The 19,338-nt window shown below is 32.7% G+C and overlaps 1 long non-coding RNA gene across 1 annotated transcript in view; it reads right to left on the reverse strand.

Annotated features, from left to right (window-relative positions):
- The window catches only part of LOC141513564 (uncharacterized), a 123,201-nt gene that overhangs the window by 20,010 nt on the left and 83,853 nt on the right, over nucleotides 1-19,338 (reverse strand). The window lies entirely within an intron of this gene.

Genomic DNA, 19,338 nt, shown 5'->3' on the forward strand with positions numbered 1-19,338 from the left:
CCAGAAGAAAACATCTCTAATTCAACATATATTTATTAAGGAATTGATATGTTCAAGATATCTTGCCAGATGCTAGGAATTCAAAAATGAAACATTGCACACTTTCTGCTCTCATAGATCATAAAATTACAAAGAAAGATATGCTATAGCTTAGAAGGAAGAAAAGTTGAATATTAGGAAAATTATGTTGTTGTTGTAATAAATGCAAAAAAAGAAAGTCCAGAGGTTGGGAGATTAGAGTAAGAGTGATTAAAATATAACTTATTTTGAAGTAATGAGGATCTTCTCTTTGGCCTTCTAAGAAATCAAGAGTGTTATTGAAGAAAAGGAGTTATATGTGAGAGATACTAAGCACAAAAATTGAATGATACTTAAAAAGGATCAATAGATGTAGTTTAGGGCTAATTTGCTCATTTTATTAATAAGCCCAGAATGTTATTAATAAAAAAAATTAGTAATTTGACTCTTAGACCAAAGTTAATCATGGTGGAAGGCACAGGGCTTATATATTCTTTTAGAAGAGGGGAAAAATTAACTCTAATTGGTGAAAGAATACTACAAGAAGGAGCATGCCACCCTTGGCCAGAGGGAATATCTCTATACCCTCACCACCTCCAGTCTTGGGCAATCTATTGAAAGAATTTATGCCTCACCTAAGCTTGAGCAGGACACAAAGGCAACTCCACCAGGGTAGAGTCTTTTAAATATATGAAAAAAAGTCAAATTTCATAATTAGCAATGTTCTTAAGGAGAATAAACTTTTAAAAACCAGCATATTAGAAGTGGGGGAACTCTGAATCTCTCTTTATTAATCTCTGTTTATTAATATTCACTTTTCTAAACTGGCTGCATTTGGAAGATTTGTTGTGGAAGAAAAGAGAGAAGTCATAGTTGACTCAGGATTCAAGACTGGAAAATGAATAAAATTGCCTTGCAATATGAAATATTGTGCAAATGCAAAGTATGGTTTGGTTTAGGAATAAAAGGAAAAATATGGAAATGGAGATAGCAGAACTATTTTAATGAGATGCTAGTACTTTGTGTATAAATTGACACTTTCCATAGCAGAAAAAAGGTTAAGAAACATTTTCAAACTGAGTATTGTTAAGGACTTTTCTTTCCTCACCCCCTCCCCACCTTTGTTTTAATCCCTGTCATGGTAGAAAAGATAAACAAGTTCAGCAACATTTCTTATAGGAATTGTCAACTATCTCATAGAATTGAAGATCATTCTGGACAATTCCTATAGGAGAACTCAGTGTAGAATAGACTTCTATTACAGTATTTGAAGCCTCATCTCCTCTTCCCTCTTGCCTCTTTCCTTCCCCAAATGGGACGGCCCCTCAACCCTTTGTTTCTATCTATATGTAACCTCTTCAATGGAACCCTCTCTCTCTTGCTCACAGCATGGAGTATCAAAACATGCCATGTTAAAGAAGACCTCAAGGGGCTGTTGCTCTTTTAAGGAATAAAAATATATTGTTGGAAACTTTTTGTTGTTTCTCTAACACACTACAGACATAACAAACTGAGAAGTTAGAAAGAGTTTTAGAAAGTAATAGGAGTGTTCCATTGAGTGTGCCATATTTATATGAGTTAAACTCAATTTTAGATATGCATTAATCATGGAAAATTGGAATTGATTATTTGGTTTGATTCATCAATGCTTTCTTATGTACAAGGTTTATCTATGTGCTTGTAAGAAAATTGAATAAACACTGCTATTTTTACCAATGATACTTTGAAATCCTAGCACAATGATTTGACCATATGAAATAATTAACAAATATTTGTTGAATTCATATGTAGTGTGGAAAAATAGCAAGAACATATGTTTTGGATTTAAAATACCTGCATCGAAATTCTACTTATCACTCTTTCAAGCTTTGTCACATAGGACAAGTCATTTAACTACCCTTTAACTTCTGCTGAATTGCCTGAAAAAGAAAGTGTTGGACAAGAAGGGTTTTTTGAGTCTACTTCTAGTCCTATGTTCCTTAAGATTGAATTCCTAGGAATGTGATTTGTCACTTGATAATATATCCAAAAAATGTATATTCCAATTAATTTGCTATATATTATGAAAGTAAGAAACCAGAGTTTCTCCTTCTTCTCAATATAGGGTTTGCCCTTAGGGAACTTTTCTGTAGATAAAGTCTCACTCCTCAACCCTGGCAAGGAATATGCTCTGGAGAACCTTCCCTAGTGATTTCCTTAAGAAGGTCTTCTAATCTGAGAGAATAATCTTTTCTCTTTTTTCCCTAATTGAATTAATATTAATGAGTGTCTTTTGTGATTCATATTCCAGGTCTAATTGGAGCTGTTAGTGTGTGATAAAATGATATAGGTGATAATAGTGAGTAGAAAGTGACTCTTAGAGTTAGGATATCCTGAGTCCTAACCTACTTCAGATTCTTACTAAGGAAATTGAATAAGGTACTTACCAGCTCTTTGCCACAATTGACTCATAAGAAAAAATTATAATATTAATAACAGTTATTGCATAGAGTAGTAGTGATCATACAATTATATATATATATATATATATATATATATAGATAGATATCTAGATAACTATAGGCACAATGATATATGCTTTAAAAGAATGCTTATCCTTTTTTTTTCTCTGACATTTGCTTTTGTTCTTGGTCAGTCGTTATATTCTTTGTGATACTATTTGAGGTTTTCTTGACAATGACACTGGAGTGGTTATTTCCATCATCAGTTCATTTTATAGTTGAGGAAAATGAGACAAACTAACGTAAGTGACTTGTCCAGGGTCACACAGCTAGTAGGTAGCTGAGTGTGAACCAGTCTTCCTGACCCCAGGTCCCATCCATTTCACCAATTAGCTGACATTTACTTCCTGGCATCACAGAATGAAATGCTTATCTTCAATGACCCTTATAAAATCAACCATAGAATAAATAAGTTTTTATGGAATTATAATTAAGTTCAAATTATTAAATTAAAAACTAAATTTATCAAATGCTTGCAATGCCAAGGTATTGTCCAAAGGGGGAAATGATGTACAGTATGGACCCTAATGGAACATACTATGAAAAGGACTCATATTTGAGATACACTGTCTTATAAATCACTGAATATTATAGGGTAAATAAGAGCATTAGTTAGAGAAAAAAGAAGTGGAGGGGAGAGAAGGGACTCAGAAATGAGTGTAGTTAACTCTAATATGGTCATAAAAATCAATTGTTAAATACTTAGTGAGATAATTTACACCTCAGAAATCAGTGAGTTACAATTTGGGTATGGATTTATTGCCTTTTGATTATCTAGACTTATAAAGTGTTGGACAAAATATTAATAAGGGCAATAGAAATTTAAATTGTATCTTTCCTCCCCTTTCCTGCTTCCAGCTAGTTATATATTTACCAGAACCTTTTTGGGAGGGATCAAGTAAGTCTGCAAGGAGGAGGAAGAATCTAAATTAGGACTTGATGAGAAAGAAGGATTTGACCATATTGATATGTGATAGGAAGATGCTTCAGGTCACACAATTATAAAGCAGTGGAGCCAGAATTTGAAATTAGATCCCTGGGCTCCAAATTCTAAGAAATATATATTTTTTTGTTTTATGTTAGTATTTCTAGCATTCTTCTCAGATCTGAAAATATTTACTGATTCTTTGTGTATAAGGGCTGTAGAAAATTAACCTTGAAAGATAAGACTATGGGAAAAAATTAGCTGTACCCAAAACTAGTGATATTATTTGAAGGTTGCTCCCTTTCCTTCCTTTTCTATTTCCTAGCCTGTCATCCTGTTTGATCCTTCTTCTGTGATCCTATCAGAATTAAGTCTTATAATATTTATTTCTTGGGATGCATATGTAGCATACTCCTGTAATAATATGTGTGCTTAAATTATAGCTTTCTCTAGAGTATTGGCTCATTTAAAGTAATTTGCACTTTAACTGACTTTCATGAATTATTCTGAAGTCCTAAAAACATTCAGGAAACAAAAAGATGGACTATTCTTAACAAATATTTGATGTTTTTGCTGACCTTAAGTATTCTGAATGGGACGCAATCCTTTTAATTTACGGAAATGAACTTTCTTAAGTTTTTTTAACTTAAATTCATGATTATAGAATAGTAGCAATACTACAATCACAATCTCCATGTCAATATAACTATATCTTATTTGTAGAAAATTATTTGAGCATTACAAAGATAAAATCTTTTCTCTTTTTTGTATATTTCCAATAAGAAATAGACTAACTCTGGTAGCTGACATACTGTGTATAAACCCTACTTTCTCTGCAAGAATTATTTCCCTGCTTTGTGAGTAAGGTCCCCAGGACTCTTCCAAGGTTCTTAGTGTCTCTCCCTTTAGCCCCTGGACACTGGCAAGGAGGAACTATACAGTCAGTAAACAGAATAAATAATAGAAATAAATGTGATTCACGAAATTCAGTAGAGAATCTCCACATCAGGGATGACACTGCCTTAGCTGAAACCCTAACATTTCTTTCTCCACCCATACATTCAGTAAGCAATTCTACTGACTAATATCATAAAAGACAAGAAAGCCAGAGAAAGAAAAGAGGTTCCCAGGAGTCAGTATAGTGAAAAAATAGAGTCACTCTACAGACAAGAACAAAGCAGACATGTCCCTCATATAATGGAACAGAGGGGTGTATATCATTCCCTCTTTGTTTATCCTAGTGGAATGTTTGAGAATATTTTTCTCCTCCCTTGCCCTCTTTCTCCTACTACTTTTAATAAACATCTTTTCTGTAGATATCAAACAAAATAGGAAAACTAGAATATTGTTTTGACTGCAAATTACTTTATATGTATAAGGCATTAAGGATCTAGGGAATTCATGATTTTTCATAACGCAAAATGGAACTTTGAGGTCTTTAGTCCTCTAGTTCTTTATCTGAAAGCCATGCATATTTTAAAATATTTTTATAACTATTGCAATATAATTGATTTTCTTTTTCATTCTGTTCATATGATGTTATACACTATAATATGTTTTTTTTAAATCCATGAGATAAAAAAAAATTAAGGATCCCTAATCTAGATGAAGGCAGAAATGGAGAACTGTAGAAGTTCAATGACTTGTTCAAGAGGGTACAGGCAGTAAGAAAAAAAAAAGATTTTTTTGATCAGGTCTTTTGAGTCCAAGGTCATCAGCACATCATTATTTTTGCCTCCACTTTTCAGAAAATCATTTATTAAGCTCCTACTATATGCTACATATATATTATTGAGCCCTGGAGATACAAAGAAAGATAAATAAAATTTATGCCTGCCCAAAAAGTATCTCACATGCTAATGAGGGATAAAACATGCAAACAACTATATAAAGAGATCTGAGCAAGTTGAATGGAGATGATAATTGTTATGTAGAAAAGGGACTTTGTCATTCCATCTGATAAAAATTATAGATAAGTTGATTTGGATTCATTATAAGGGGAAAAAAAAACTATTCAATGATAATACCTTTCCAAATATAAATTAGAAACTGTGGAAATAGAGAATTTCCTTTCATAGGGAATTTAAAATATAAATGCATGTATTTTCAATTAAATGTGAATATTTTTTACACTAATTTTGTACAATTTTGAGTTTCACAATTTCTCCTACATTCCTTCCCCTTTCCTGTCTTACGAGAAGGCAAGAAATATATTGATTGCATATGAGACATCAAGCAATTTTTTTTTCCATATTAGTCAAATTTTAAAAGAAAGGAGACCAATTCCCACCCCCTACCCCCCAATAAAAAGGATGCAAAGGATGCTTTAATCAACACTCAGAGTTTAGCATTTCATTTTTCTCTTGGGTGTTGGAAAGCATTTTTTTTTTATCATGAGTCCAGTGGAATTGTTAGGGATCATTGAAGTGATTAGAGTAGGAAAGTCTTTTACTATTGCTTATTGTTATAATATTTCTATTATTATGTATAACATTCCCTTGGTTCTGCTCATACATAAACTCATATAAGTCTCCTCAGATTATCCTGAAAATATTTTCTCTTTTCTTATATAATACTATTCCATCAAATCATATACCACAACTTTTTCAGTCTTTCCTTTTTGATGGGAATTTCCTCAATTTCCAATACGTTACCATTACAAAAAAAATAGTTATTATAACTATTTCTATATAGATAAGTCTTTGTATCCCTTTTGGGATACAAACATAGTAGTGGTAATGTTGGTTTAAATAGTATGAATACATATATACATAGTTTTATACTTTTTTGTTATAGTTCCAAAATGTTCTCCAGAATGATTGAATTAATTCATAATTCTACCAACAATGCATTATTGTCCCAGTTTTTGCATATTTCTTCAACATTTTTCATTTCTGTTTTGTTATTCAATTTGCTGCATGAAAGGCAATTTCTCAGTGTAGCTTTAATTTTAATTTCTCTACTAAATAGCAATTTAAAACAATTTATGTAGCTATTGAAAGCTTTGAATTCTTCTAAAAACTGCCTGTTTGCAAACTTTACTTATAAAATTTTTACACATTCAGTTTAAAGAATTTTTCAGAGAAACTTATTTCATTTTTTTCTTTCTTTTCCATGTTTTCCTTCAAAATTTGATTACATTGAGTTAATTTATGGTAGTCAGTTTTTTAATTTCTCTTGGTCAATATTTTACCATTTGACATTTAGTGATCCTTTCTGTCTATTGTTTAGTGATAAATGTGGAAATGATTCATGGAACAGTGACCTCTGATTTAGGAAAGGTCTTAACAGAGAACATAGAGGGGGATATAGGAAGTTTTGCTTCTTTTTTTAAGATATTGGGGGAAGTCTTAAGCAGTCATGAGATAAGAAAGAGCAAGTTATTATTAGTTTGGGGAACAGAAATAATAAGGATTTGCCTGGAGCATAGTATACATTTGGGTTGGTCTGGAGTCACATTTTCAAGGTCATTGAATCAAATAATCTAAAGTTTATGTTTTTGCTTTAATTTTTAATTTGGTAAATCATTGAACATTTCTAAATGGTGCCCAGAAGCTTATTCCCATAGCTCAATTAAGAATGTATTGAGGGGGCAGCTAGGTGGTGCAGTGGATCGAACACTTGCCTTGGAGTGAGGAAGTACCTGAGTTCAAATCCAGCCTCAGACACTTAATAATTACCTAGCTGTGTGGCCTTGGGCAAGCCACTTAACCCCATTTCTTTACAAAAACTAAAAAAAAAGTATGTATTGAAAATGGAAGCAATTGCAGACAGGGAAACCTATGTAAAATCTATTGCAGTGGTCTTAGAAAAGAAAGAAAGATTTGGCAATATGAATAGAGAGAAGGAAATAAACTGGGGAACTGAGTGATAAAAATTAATAGAAATTCCTTCATAACTGAGTGTGGGGGAAAAATGATCAGAGTCAAAAAACAAACAAAAATAATTTTTTAATCAAAATGATCATAAAGTTTAAAGAATTATTGACAGAAATCAGAAAGTTGGGAGTTGATCATTAAGGATCTACCATTTTTGATTCTGCTGAGTTCCATTTGTTTCACTGTTAGTGGTTCTCCAAGCGTATTCTAACGAATTCTGTGACTCAATAAGAACTTTTTAACTGGCCCTAAGGCAATAATAATTTCCATAATAATAGTAATATTTTAATTAAGAATATAGTAAATATCAATAGAAATATATCAAATGCAACAGGCTTGGGGGAAAGTGGAGGTCTTCAATATTTTTTAAAGGTTATAAAGAGGTTCTAAGCCTGCATGTTTGAGAACTGTTCACCTAGCATTATGATAATTTTCCTAGGAGATACCAAACAGCAAGAATTAAAAGACAAAAATATCAGATTCTTATTAGTCACACTGCCATGGTTCAGTATGAGTTAGGCAGGAGAGGAACCAGCTGCCTTGATACAGAAATATGCTTTATTTCTACCAAAAAAGAGTAGTCTTGGCTAAACTCCTCTTTAAAAATCACTGAAGCCAGTCAGTCAGTTAATAAACATTTTTTTAATTGCCTACTACTTGTTGTATTCAGTCCTAAGCTTTGGGAATGTAAATTGGGGGAAAAAGAGACCTTCTCTATCCTTAAGTAGTTTACATTCTAGTGTGGGAAAACAATATACAAAGGAAGCTGAAGCTGAAGAGGGGAAGGCAAGTTACCTCTCTTGGAATATGAAGAAGTGCAAAATACTATAGTCAGCTGTAAAATTAAGAGTTGACTAGGCTGAGGCCTCTGGTTAAATGAAGCCAGAAGGAGGAGATCTTTGATCTATTCTCCATTCAGGGGGTCCCAGGATAGAGGCTTAAGATGAGTTGTGAATACAAAAAGTTTATTAATTCCATGAGAGTGATAGAAAAGTCAAAATTAGTTTAGTCACAAACTGCAGGACCTCAAAACTCTCATCATTGATTTTCAAGTACACACACACACACACACACACACACAAACAAATCCACACAAATTTTCTGTGGCATATATAATATGAAAGTTTGATACCATAAAAGAGTTCACAGGCTTGTAGTAATTAGAGATGTAAAGGAATTTAGTGATTAAATGTTTAAGTATCTCAATCCATAGAAAAATAAAATAAAATCACAATATCCCAAGACTGACATAATTGAGTGACATTGGAATGAGGTGCTGTCCTGATAAATATTTAAAAACCTAATCTTCCTGCATCCCTCCTCTCCACTCCTCCCAAAAAAAACCTACAAAGTATTTTTAGCATAATTTATAATATTAACTTTTTTTCCCTCATCAAGTCTGGAAAATCAGCAAAACAATCAATCTCTAATTCTTAGTTATAAACCTTAAATGTTCACACATAAAATTCAACAATTGACTCTTACTAGTTGGTTTAGTGTATCACTAATTAGAACTCTAGATTCCAATTTAAATTTTCTTTTCTCTCATAGCTAGGTGCATTCATAAATATGTATGTATATATGTCTTCATATAAATGTATATACAAACAGATTTGTATGTTTGTAAATAATGTATGTGGATATGTGACTCAATGGATAGAATGCTAGCCCAAGAATCAAGAAGGCCTGAGTTTATTTCTAGCCTCAGATGCATATTAGCTGTGAGTCCTTGGTCAAATGACTTCTGTTTGTCTTAATCCTTCAGAAAAGAAAATGGCAAACCCCTATGAGGATCTTTGCTATGAGAACCTCATTATAGTATTCAAGATCATGAAGAGTCAGATTTGAATGAATGACCAAATTAATATATATGTGTATATATATTTGCATGTGCTTGATGAATTATATATATATATGTATATACATATATATATATATATATTTCACATATGTAAAATCTCATTTGACCACTATAATACACTATTTCTCGGACTACATCTACCCAGCTCTTTATTAATTGCTTTGATTGAATTAGCAAACTGGTCAGTTCAGTGAAGCAATTAGTGAAATTAATCAAAAGCTGAATTAGGTGATATTTTAAAGTCTGACTTATTTTGTTGAATGTGTGATTGATGGATTAAGGCACTGTATGATCATAATCTAGCTTCATGAGTAGACATACAATTTCAGAATAAAACACAGTTCAATGCTTTTAAGAAGCTATTGAAAACTCCAAAGATGAATATTTCACAGAAGCTATGTTTGTCATCATTACCATAAAGTAAACAAGTATGATAAATAGTCAGACACTGAAGAACTTTGTATAAAAATGCATGGAGGGCAGTATGTAGTCTTTCCTAGGCCTTAAGCCATATTCTGTGTATCTGTTCTCTGAGAGGTGTTAAATCATTCACAGTTTGCAGAATTAATTCACCATATAGTGAATGCAGAAGGTGAATATTTTGCCACACTAGGAGGGTATTTATATAATTTCTTTTGTAACAAAAAAAAAAAAAAACATATGTCACAATGTTCTTTTCCTACTGCCTTACACATTTCCTGGTCTGGTCAGATGTTTCCAATCCCAATAATAAATCACACACATATATCAAATTTAGAACAGAAAGAATTTTTAGAGAACAATGAATTCAACTACTTTGATTTTTTTTAGATGAGTAAACTGAGGACCAGTCATTTGCCTGAAGGAAATGGGTAGTAAATGAAGGAAAGAGGGGACACCATAATGAGCATTTTATGAATACTAGTTGGCTTATGGATTCTGAGATTTTGCACTTAGCATAACCCGAGGTTCCAGCTTGGGATAAGGGGACTTGTTCTATAAATCCTTAGTTTGTCTTCCTCAAAGCTCCTCTTCCATTAAACAGTGAGCTCCCAGAGAGCAGGGACTCGTGTATTTGTGTTTTCTCCTTTTGTTTTCATTTGTGTATTTTGTATTTTCTGTTTCCCCAAGGATTAGTAAAGTGACAATTTTTACCATGTACTTAAATATCCTCATGTAATATTTGTCTCATGTAAGGGAACATTAGTAAATCTAGGAAAATGTTTCCATGTAGGTAGGAATTAATGTTCTGTACTGCCTGAAGGGCAAGAATGCAGGTGATGAGAGGAAAGAGAGCTCCAGCCTTTGCTAATATCTCCTTTAAGACTCTTCATAAGAGACCCCTTTTTGGAAATCTTCAAGATGGAGTCTTCAAATGTTGAGACAATCTTCTAGCTTCCACATTCAAGAACGAATATGAAAGAGTTCAACCCTATTATAGTTTGCTTAGTGAATAGGCTCTAGGAAAGTGTTTAGGGAGGAGTTTGGAGTTTCTATCATTTTTATCCTTCTATTTGCTAAACTTGAGACTAAGGGGAATTTCTACTTGAGATCTAGAACTAACCTTAAAGACAGGGAGTTATTGGTTAAAATCCTGCCTCTGACACATACTGGATTTATGAAACTGGTAAATCACTTAATTTCTCAGTGTTCTAGGCAAGTCTAAAGAGTTAAATCAGAGAAGCTACTGATTTGCATAAACCAGAGCAATTTCTTCATATCAATGAAATCATATTTCTAGTAGCTTCAATTAAAGATCTGTTTGGTTCAATTGAGGTAGATCCCTTCTAATGGGAGAACTCCTTCATTCTGTGATGTCTGATGCTCATTTTCCTATGTATATCTTCTCTAATTTCCTTTTTGCTATGATTTGAGACAAATGGGTTTCTTTCCTATTTTCTATGAGTGTTCATTGTGGAATTCATTCTTTTTGGGACAAGTGTCAAGAATTGTAGATGAAGTTGGGTCCTTCTTCCTCATAGAAATGATAAAGTGATCTGAATTTAAATGAAACTCATTTATTTCCTCTAGACAAAGAATATTTAAGGGACTAGAAAGATATGCCTCTAATTTAGTCATCTTACTCTCTGGGAAGGTAGAGTGACCTCTGGGCACAACATCCTTCTTTGTTTGTTGGCAGGAATAAAAGTCTTTCTTGGAGAAGTATAGGGAGAGGACACTCTAAAAATGCCTATTATGTCTCCATTCAAACCACCCTAGTAGGCATAAATTCCATTGCTTTCTTCTTCTACATTGATCAAGTGATAAATCTTCAGAGTCTTTAATGCAACTCTCCCTCCCCTTCTCATGAGAGATCACTGATTTCTTCAGCAACTATTCTTTTCTGGACTAATGGAATATTTATTTCTTCACTGACTATATTTTGATGCCTCCATGCATTCTAAGATTCAAAGACACTGTCCTTGAAGTTTCTTGAACATAATAGTTACAAAGATAGGTTTTTAATTGGCTATCTTTTCCATTTCAATTGCATATATCTTGTTTGTACAAATATTTGCAGGTTGTGTCTTTTGGTTTATCCCCCCCCCCACTTTGTTTAGGTATGCAGCATTTAGTTTTGTGCCAAACATATAGTATTTAAATAAAGCTTGTTGACAGGTTGGTTGGGCTGGCACCATTTCCCAATAAATTGAGCTTCTTTCATAAACTCTCTATTATTAATTTGTTCTAGATCAGGTTTTAGATAATGATAATTCCCTCAGTTGTATCTTTTGGGACCAGCAATGGAGATAAACAATAACTTGGAAGTGATGGGAAACAAAGAAGAAGACCATATTGTCTTTGAGAAAGTGAAAAGCTTTTAATGATACCATCTTATTTCCTTGTGCAAAAATATTAAATTTAGAATACCACACTTCCTTCTGAATCAAAATTCAAACGAATATAAAGATAATAAAATTACATTTTGTGGGTACAGATAAATTGACATATCTTTTCATTGATGACCTGTATGTGGCAGCTAACTGGAACTACAATGAAATGTCCTAGAAGAAGTTATTATTATTAATATTATTATTATCATCATTATTAGTAGTAATAATACATTTTATTTTATTCCATTTATTTACTTTTAATATTATGCCCGAAGAAAATAAGTAATAACACTTGTAAGACTGTCATCTTACATGACTATGGTTTTGGTAAATATATTCACAAAGATTATCATAAAAATAATTGTAACTTAAGGATCATGTGATAGAGAGGATAAAACACTTGTTGCTCTATAAAGAAATTGATAGTACTCTCAAAATAAATCCCCACAAACTTAAGAATAATAAGGACAAAGATTAAGGCTAGGAAATATTGAACAAGAAAGACAAATAAGACTGGGCCAATTTAAGGAGGCTGCACATATCACAAATATCTTAAATTGAGATAGAGGTACCATTAATTTGTAGGTAAGATATCTGACCTCAAATACAGGAAGACCTGGGTCCAAGTTCTACTTCTGACACATACAAAATTTGTGATTTTAATTTCTCAGCTTTCTAGCCATATATAAAACAGTAAAATGCAAACAATGTGACTTTGCATAAAACCAGAGCAATTTTCTTATTTGAAACTTTCCTTTTTCAATGGAATCATGGGTGTAATCCTTAACCATTTTATCTTCAATACAATAAGTAGATGCTCCTGAATATGGCAAATACCCAATGTCATCACAAAATAAAATTTGTTATGTTTTTAAAACACAGGAAATGATTTATCACTAATGTGGGAGTAAATCTTAGATCACCTATTTGTGCTCATTTATATCACCAATTTCTTCAAGTATAAATCAAAATAAATACATAAATGGCATCTTTTAACACAATTCCTTGAACTCTTTAAGCAAATGATTGATCAGTTATTATTCAACAGATAATGAAAATAGAATATTTTTCAAAGAAAGCATATAATTTTCAACAATTTCACCTAGAATTTTAAATATATTAAGGACCAAAGCATGAAGACTGAAAAAAAAAACCTTAAAATTCATCCTTAATTTATAAACTCATGTCTTGTTGTCAAGCATTAAGAGCTGACACCCTAGGATTCTGAGAATATAGTCATTTGTAAAATCTTCCAGAGAAGGAAGGTGGTAGATTATAAAGTGAATATCATAAGGCATGAATACATTGGCAGAGGGTAAACCAGGTCTAAAGAAGGATGGCAAATTTATCCTGAGAGTTTATTGTAAAAATATTTGCATAGAACAATGAAAGGAAGAGAAATAGAGGTTTACAAATATTTTTATAAGAAAGTTTTTCCTCTTATTTTCTTCCACAAACTATAGTAATGTAATGCAATATGGACTCTAATATTAAATACTCAGATGTGCATAACAAAGATGTAGAAATATACCAAGAGAACATAGACTGCAAGAGGACATAAATTAAGTGTAAATACAGGCATATAAAATAAGTGATTCATGCTGGATGCAAAAACAAATGGAAGTTTTCTAACGAATCAGCTCACAACATACCTAAAACTGGGGTATTGGGAAAGAAAAAATTGGGCCTCATTAATATGAGAAAAAAGGTATAATAGCCTATTGGATAGACTTACATTACCAATTATCTATCAGTTTTATGAGAATAATCCAAACATATATCAAGGGCATCTCCAATGAACACATTGGTAAAGAACAGGGAAGGTTTAACAAGAAAGTAAAGAGAAAGAGAATAAACATTTATTTCACACCTACTAAACCAATGTGTAAAGTGATTTTTACAAACATTATTTAATATGACCTTTACAACAGTTTTGTGAAGTGAGTGCTATTATGGTTCTCATTTGACCATTGAGGAAACTGAAGCAAAGGTTAAATGACTTACCCTGTATCACATAGGTAGTTTCATATTGGAATTCAGTTCTTCTTGCATCCAAACTCAATGCTCTATCCTCTGCCCTATTTCAAAAGTGATATTCTATACATGATGTCATATTTATCATTCCATGACAGATTGAAAAATGTATTATTCAAAACTATTGTGTTTGTCATTTGTTATTAATAGTAATAAAAGTAATAACCACAGCAACTACAGCAATGTATGTATTAATTTGATTGAGTAAAACAAATATCAGTTTTATAGATTCCCTTTCCCATAAGGTTTTCCCATCTATACATAAACATTATTAATGATTACATGAAATCTCTGACAAGAGAGATCATACATTACAGACTAATCAGAATAGAATACAGTCATTCACAGTTATTAGAATCATCATTGAGGAGACAGCAGAAGCTTTTTCAAAAGCCTTTGATCATTAATATCAGGTGAGGCATAAAATAAGGAAACATATGTTTGCTGAAAGTGTTCATCATAATCATAGAAAAGATCTAGCACAGAGTCCAAGGTAAACATCTTTTCCTTCTTGGTCCTCTAGATGCTTTGACCTTTTTTGGTTTTTAATATTTTTATTATCTTTTAAATTGAAGATGGTTTTGTGTTTTTTTTATCAAGCCCCAGAAAACTGCAGAGGTTTTTGCAAGATATCTGATTTCATGCAATGTAGTTTGACCTAACCCTCTATACAGAAAATTGTTATTGTTCCAATTATTGCATAAACTTCAGAGGTTCAACTTTCAGGGATTGTCTCAGAATATGCATTTTAGAAAGGGACAAAAAGGGGAGGGAAAGGAACAAGAATTCATTAAGTACCAATTATGAGACAGGCATTGGGCTAAGTAATATAATAATGCAGTGCAAATGATAAGCTGCCCCCAGGATTAAATAGGAGGAGAATGGACTAAAATTTCTTAAGGAAAAAACAAAGATGATTTAGTGGTAACAACCTTTTTTGTTTGATTTTTATAACAATCTTTTTGAGAAAATAAGTGCTACCATTAAAAAATAAAACTAATATTCTGCCATTGTCCTATCCATATCAGCTATAAAATGCCAAATTCTCCTCAAGCAGAAATGTTAGAGACAACCACTGTGTCATTCACAGGATCTCAGGGCACTCAGACCTCTGCTCTATACTTAGTCATGTAGTTTTATACTGGTTTCATCAGTGGGCAATCAGTAGGAAAAGTAGGGTTCACAATTATCAATATCAGAAATTTATCATGGTTTCTACAGAAAAAGTTCTAATATTGGCATTATTCTAAGATTTCTCTCCAAAAAGAAGAAGCAAAAAAAATAAATGTCCAATATACAAATATGAAATGAATATGCAACAATCATTTATTGTCATACATATAAAGGAATTCAAAGAATAAAAGTTTCAAATCATGCATTACAGAGTAGATCTAAATCCATTCATTCACAGTTTTTAGAATTATCATTTAGGAGACACCTGAAACTTCAAGGTCTCTCAACGTCTAGTATGTACCAAATGAAATAAGACATAGGAACAAAAATAACCATCAGTTTATTTAGGTAAAGCATGTACTTATACTTGGCAACTTGATGAAGTAGAAGACCTGATAGGAAGGATATCTCCCATTTGTCTCTCTGCACTAACTTAGACATGTGTCCTCAGCTTTTGAAGTCAAATAGAAGATGGTGAATTAGCATAAAGGTCTCCCCTGTTTGGCATTTCCACAAAATTCTGGTTTTAAAATTATTAGGGGATTCAACCTAGCAGTGAGTTATATGTGAAAAAACACATCCTCTGCTCCCTTCAAGCTTTCATTTGATTACCAGTATTGATGACTGGATGTGCTTGAAAGTAGAAGGGAATAGGGAGGAAGGAGAGGAAGGGTGCTTAAAGAGCAATGGCTGTTTTCTGAAGAACAAAATTGATCATTTTGAATACAATGAAGAGGCAGAAGGTGATTGTGAACAGGTTGAAATATGAAACAAATAAAGAATGAAGAAGAAGAGTCAGCAAACAGGATTCCATCCCCTAAAATTCTTGAAAAAGAAGACCTGGCCAAGTGATGAGAAGGGAAGAAAAATAGGCCTCTGTGTCCCTGTTTGCAAGGTTTAGAAGAAATTGAGGAATTTTTTTTAGTGCATCTCTGTGGAGAGTATCTTGGGTTGCTCTCATATGCATGCTAGGGTTGGTTTTGGTCTGAAATTCTTGGAATCAACATACATATCAAAGTTACCAAATATCCACTTGAGATTTTGAGATCATCATATAAGAAATGCTTTTAGGCAGAGGTCTCAAACATATAGCCAAGCTTCCAAGCTTGCAAGAAGGGTCCAATCAGATTAAAAGGTAATTGGAAAATATTTTAAAAAATAAATATACATGCATACAATATAGATAATGATAATATGTGGTTTTCTATGCCATTATGAATCCCACAGAAATGCTTATGTAGTATTTACTTACCTCTTCCTAAGTGAGTTTGATAACACTGATTTAAGGTATACAAGGGAAAAAATGCATGATCAGAAAAAGAGGTTGTACATTTTTAAGGCAAGCAAAAGAGCAATTTGAAAACAGAGTACTTCACTGGTGCTCATGTTATGTTAAAAAAAAATTAAAAGGAAACTTCCCAAGTAGAATGGATATTCTTAGAAGGATTTATGAATGAACATAGTCAAGAAAGAAACTATAAGTAACATAAAATCCATGCCAAGTGGAGGAGTAACTATGCTGGTAAAATCACAGATTAACTTAATCATCGAAGAGGAAAATGAGTCCACTGAGAATAAGTAACTTGCACAATATTAATTTTGCTATCTAGTTTCAGAACTGAGACATAAAACTTCATGTTCTGTCTTCAAGATAAGTATTCTTTCCATTGTACCTTTAATTGCTTCATTAAAAAAATAATTATTTAGAATTGGTTTCCTAAAATATGTATGAAATTCTTTGTGAGATAAAGCAACCTAAGAAAACATCATTCTCATATAATTAACAATCTAACTTAAACCACAAGATGTTCACATGATGAAAATTAAGTTGCAATAGGAAAAAATTTAATGGAGTCTTAGAAAAGTATAGTTTAAGCAAAAGGGTAATATAGGCAAAAAATGAAGACTTTAAATGGTGGGGAAACATATTATGTTTCAGGGATCAGAGAAGACTCCATGGAGGAGGTGAGAATAGAAGAACTAGTAGGGTTGTACAAGATTATATAGAGAAAATGAACTTTCAAAATCTGGCAAATGAAAGTATGAGCAAACTCACACAGCTTTTTAGGAGTTTCCCACAAATCCTATAACAGACAATGTGTTCTGGTTCCAGGTTAAAAAAACACTCAATGTCTTAAGTAAGCAATTGAATGAATTATTGAGCTCTCAAAAGATCATTTAAAATGCATCTAGGGAAAAGAAAATATTCTATCAATTAGAATTGTGCCAAGATGGAAAATGACTTCTATAGAAGTTCTCCATTGCTAGAGGTCTTATAAGTGTTAGCTGTATTATCTGGAATCAGTATGTTTAAATGAGGGAGAGGAGGGAATAAGCATTAGATGGTTCTGATATTATGTGAAGAACTGGACTAAGTTGTTTCCCACCTCCCAATAAGCATTCCTATATTTTTTTTATTTTATTTTTTCATTTACATTTTATTTATTTACACATTATTACAATAGTCTTGTTGTAAGAGTAAACCAAAGCCTCTCTGGCCCAAACAAAAAGAAAAAAAAAAACTCACTAGAAAAAATGTGAAAGAAAGGGGAAAAAATGTGCTTCAGTCTGTATTCCCATAAGTTACTCCCATATTTTTCAATAGCTGATGTTGCTGATTGTCATTCTCTCCATACATTTCTCTCCACTAACAATTGTAATGTTTTCTCTCTCCTTTCACTTTATCCCTCTCCAAAGGTTTGCTGTGGGGCAGCCAAGACACACAGACGATAGAGCACCAACCCTGCATCCCAGAGGACCCAAGCGGGAATCCCACCCCAGAGACCCAGAACCCACCCATCCCCATAGTTCCAGACAGGCCACCCAATCCCACAATCTTGCAAAAAGTAAAAAAGAAAGTGTGTTATATCTGACTATCCTCTCCCATGATCTACCCTCTCCTGTATTCCCTACATCCCCCTCCGCTCCCACTGTGCCCTTTCTCTCATCCTCTTTCTCTCCTTATTCTTCTAGCTTTCTATGCCCTATTAAATATATATGTATATCCATACATATATGTATATATATAAATATATACACAGACACACATGTATGTGTGTGTGTTTGTGTGTGTTGTTTCCTGAGTCATTTCTGATGAGAATGAAGGCTCTCTCTCATTCCCCCCCTCACCTTCCCTCTCTTCCATACCATTGCAAAAGATATTCTGCCTCTTTTACATGAAATATCTTATTCTATTCTACCTCTTTTCCTTTCTCCCAATACATTTCCTTGTTAAACATTGTCCTACTTTAAAAAATATATTATACCTTCAAATTTGTCTCTCTTGTGTGTCTTGACTTTAAAAGTTCCTTCTAACTGCTCTAATAAATGAGAAGGTTCATATTAGTATTATCTGTATCATCTTCCCATACAGTAATAAAAGTAGTTCATCATCATTAAGTTCCTCATAATTTACCCTTCTCATTCACCCTCACTATGTTTCATCTGAGTCCTGTACTTGAAGAACAAACTTTCTGCTTAGCTCTGGCAGTTTCAACATTAACATTTAAAATTCTCCTGTTTCATTGAAAGTCTTTTCCCCATAAGAGAATGTTCAGTTTTGCTGGGTAGTTGATTCTTGGTTGCATACAAAGTTCTTTTGTTTTCTGGAATATTATATTCCAAGACTTTCAAGCCCTTAATGTAGTTGCTTCTAAGTCCTGTATTATCCTGACTGTAACTCCATAATATTTGAATTGTGTCCTTCTTGCTGTTTGTAATATTTTCTATTTGACTTGGTAGTTCTGAAACTTGGCTATAATATTCATGGGTTTCTTTTTAATCTCTTTCAGTAGGAGATCAGTGGATTCTGTCAATTTCTATTTTGCTCTCTGCTTCTAGGATATCAGGAACATTTTCCTGTAGAAATACTTTAAAAAATGAAGTCAAATGCTCTTTTCATGATCATGACTTTAAAGGTAGCCAAATAATTTTTAAATTATCTCTTCTGGATCTGTTTTCCAGCGCAGTTGTTTATTCAGTGAGATATTTCACATTTTCTTATAGATTTTCATTCTTTTGAAATTGATTTATTGTGTCATGATTCCTCTCAAAGTCATCAGCTTCATTTTGATCCATTCTATATTTGAAGGAGCTACTTTAGTCAGAGAACTTTCTTATCTCCTTTTCCATCTGG

The sequence above is a fragment of the Macrotis lagotis genome, chromosome 1 (assembly GCF_037893015.1).
Source record: "Macrotis lagotis isolate mMagLag1 chromosome 1, bilby.v1.9.chrom.fasta, whole genome shotgun sequence".
In the NCBI taxonomy this organism is placed as follows: Eukaryota; Metazoa; Chordata; class Mammalia; order Peramelemorphia; family Peramelidae; genus Macrotis; species Macrotis lagotis.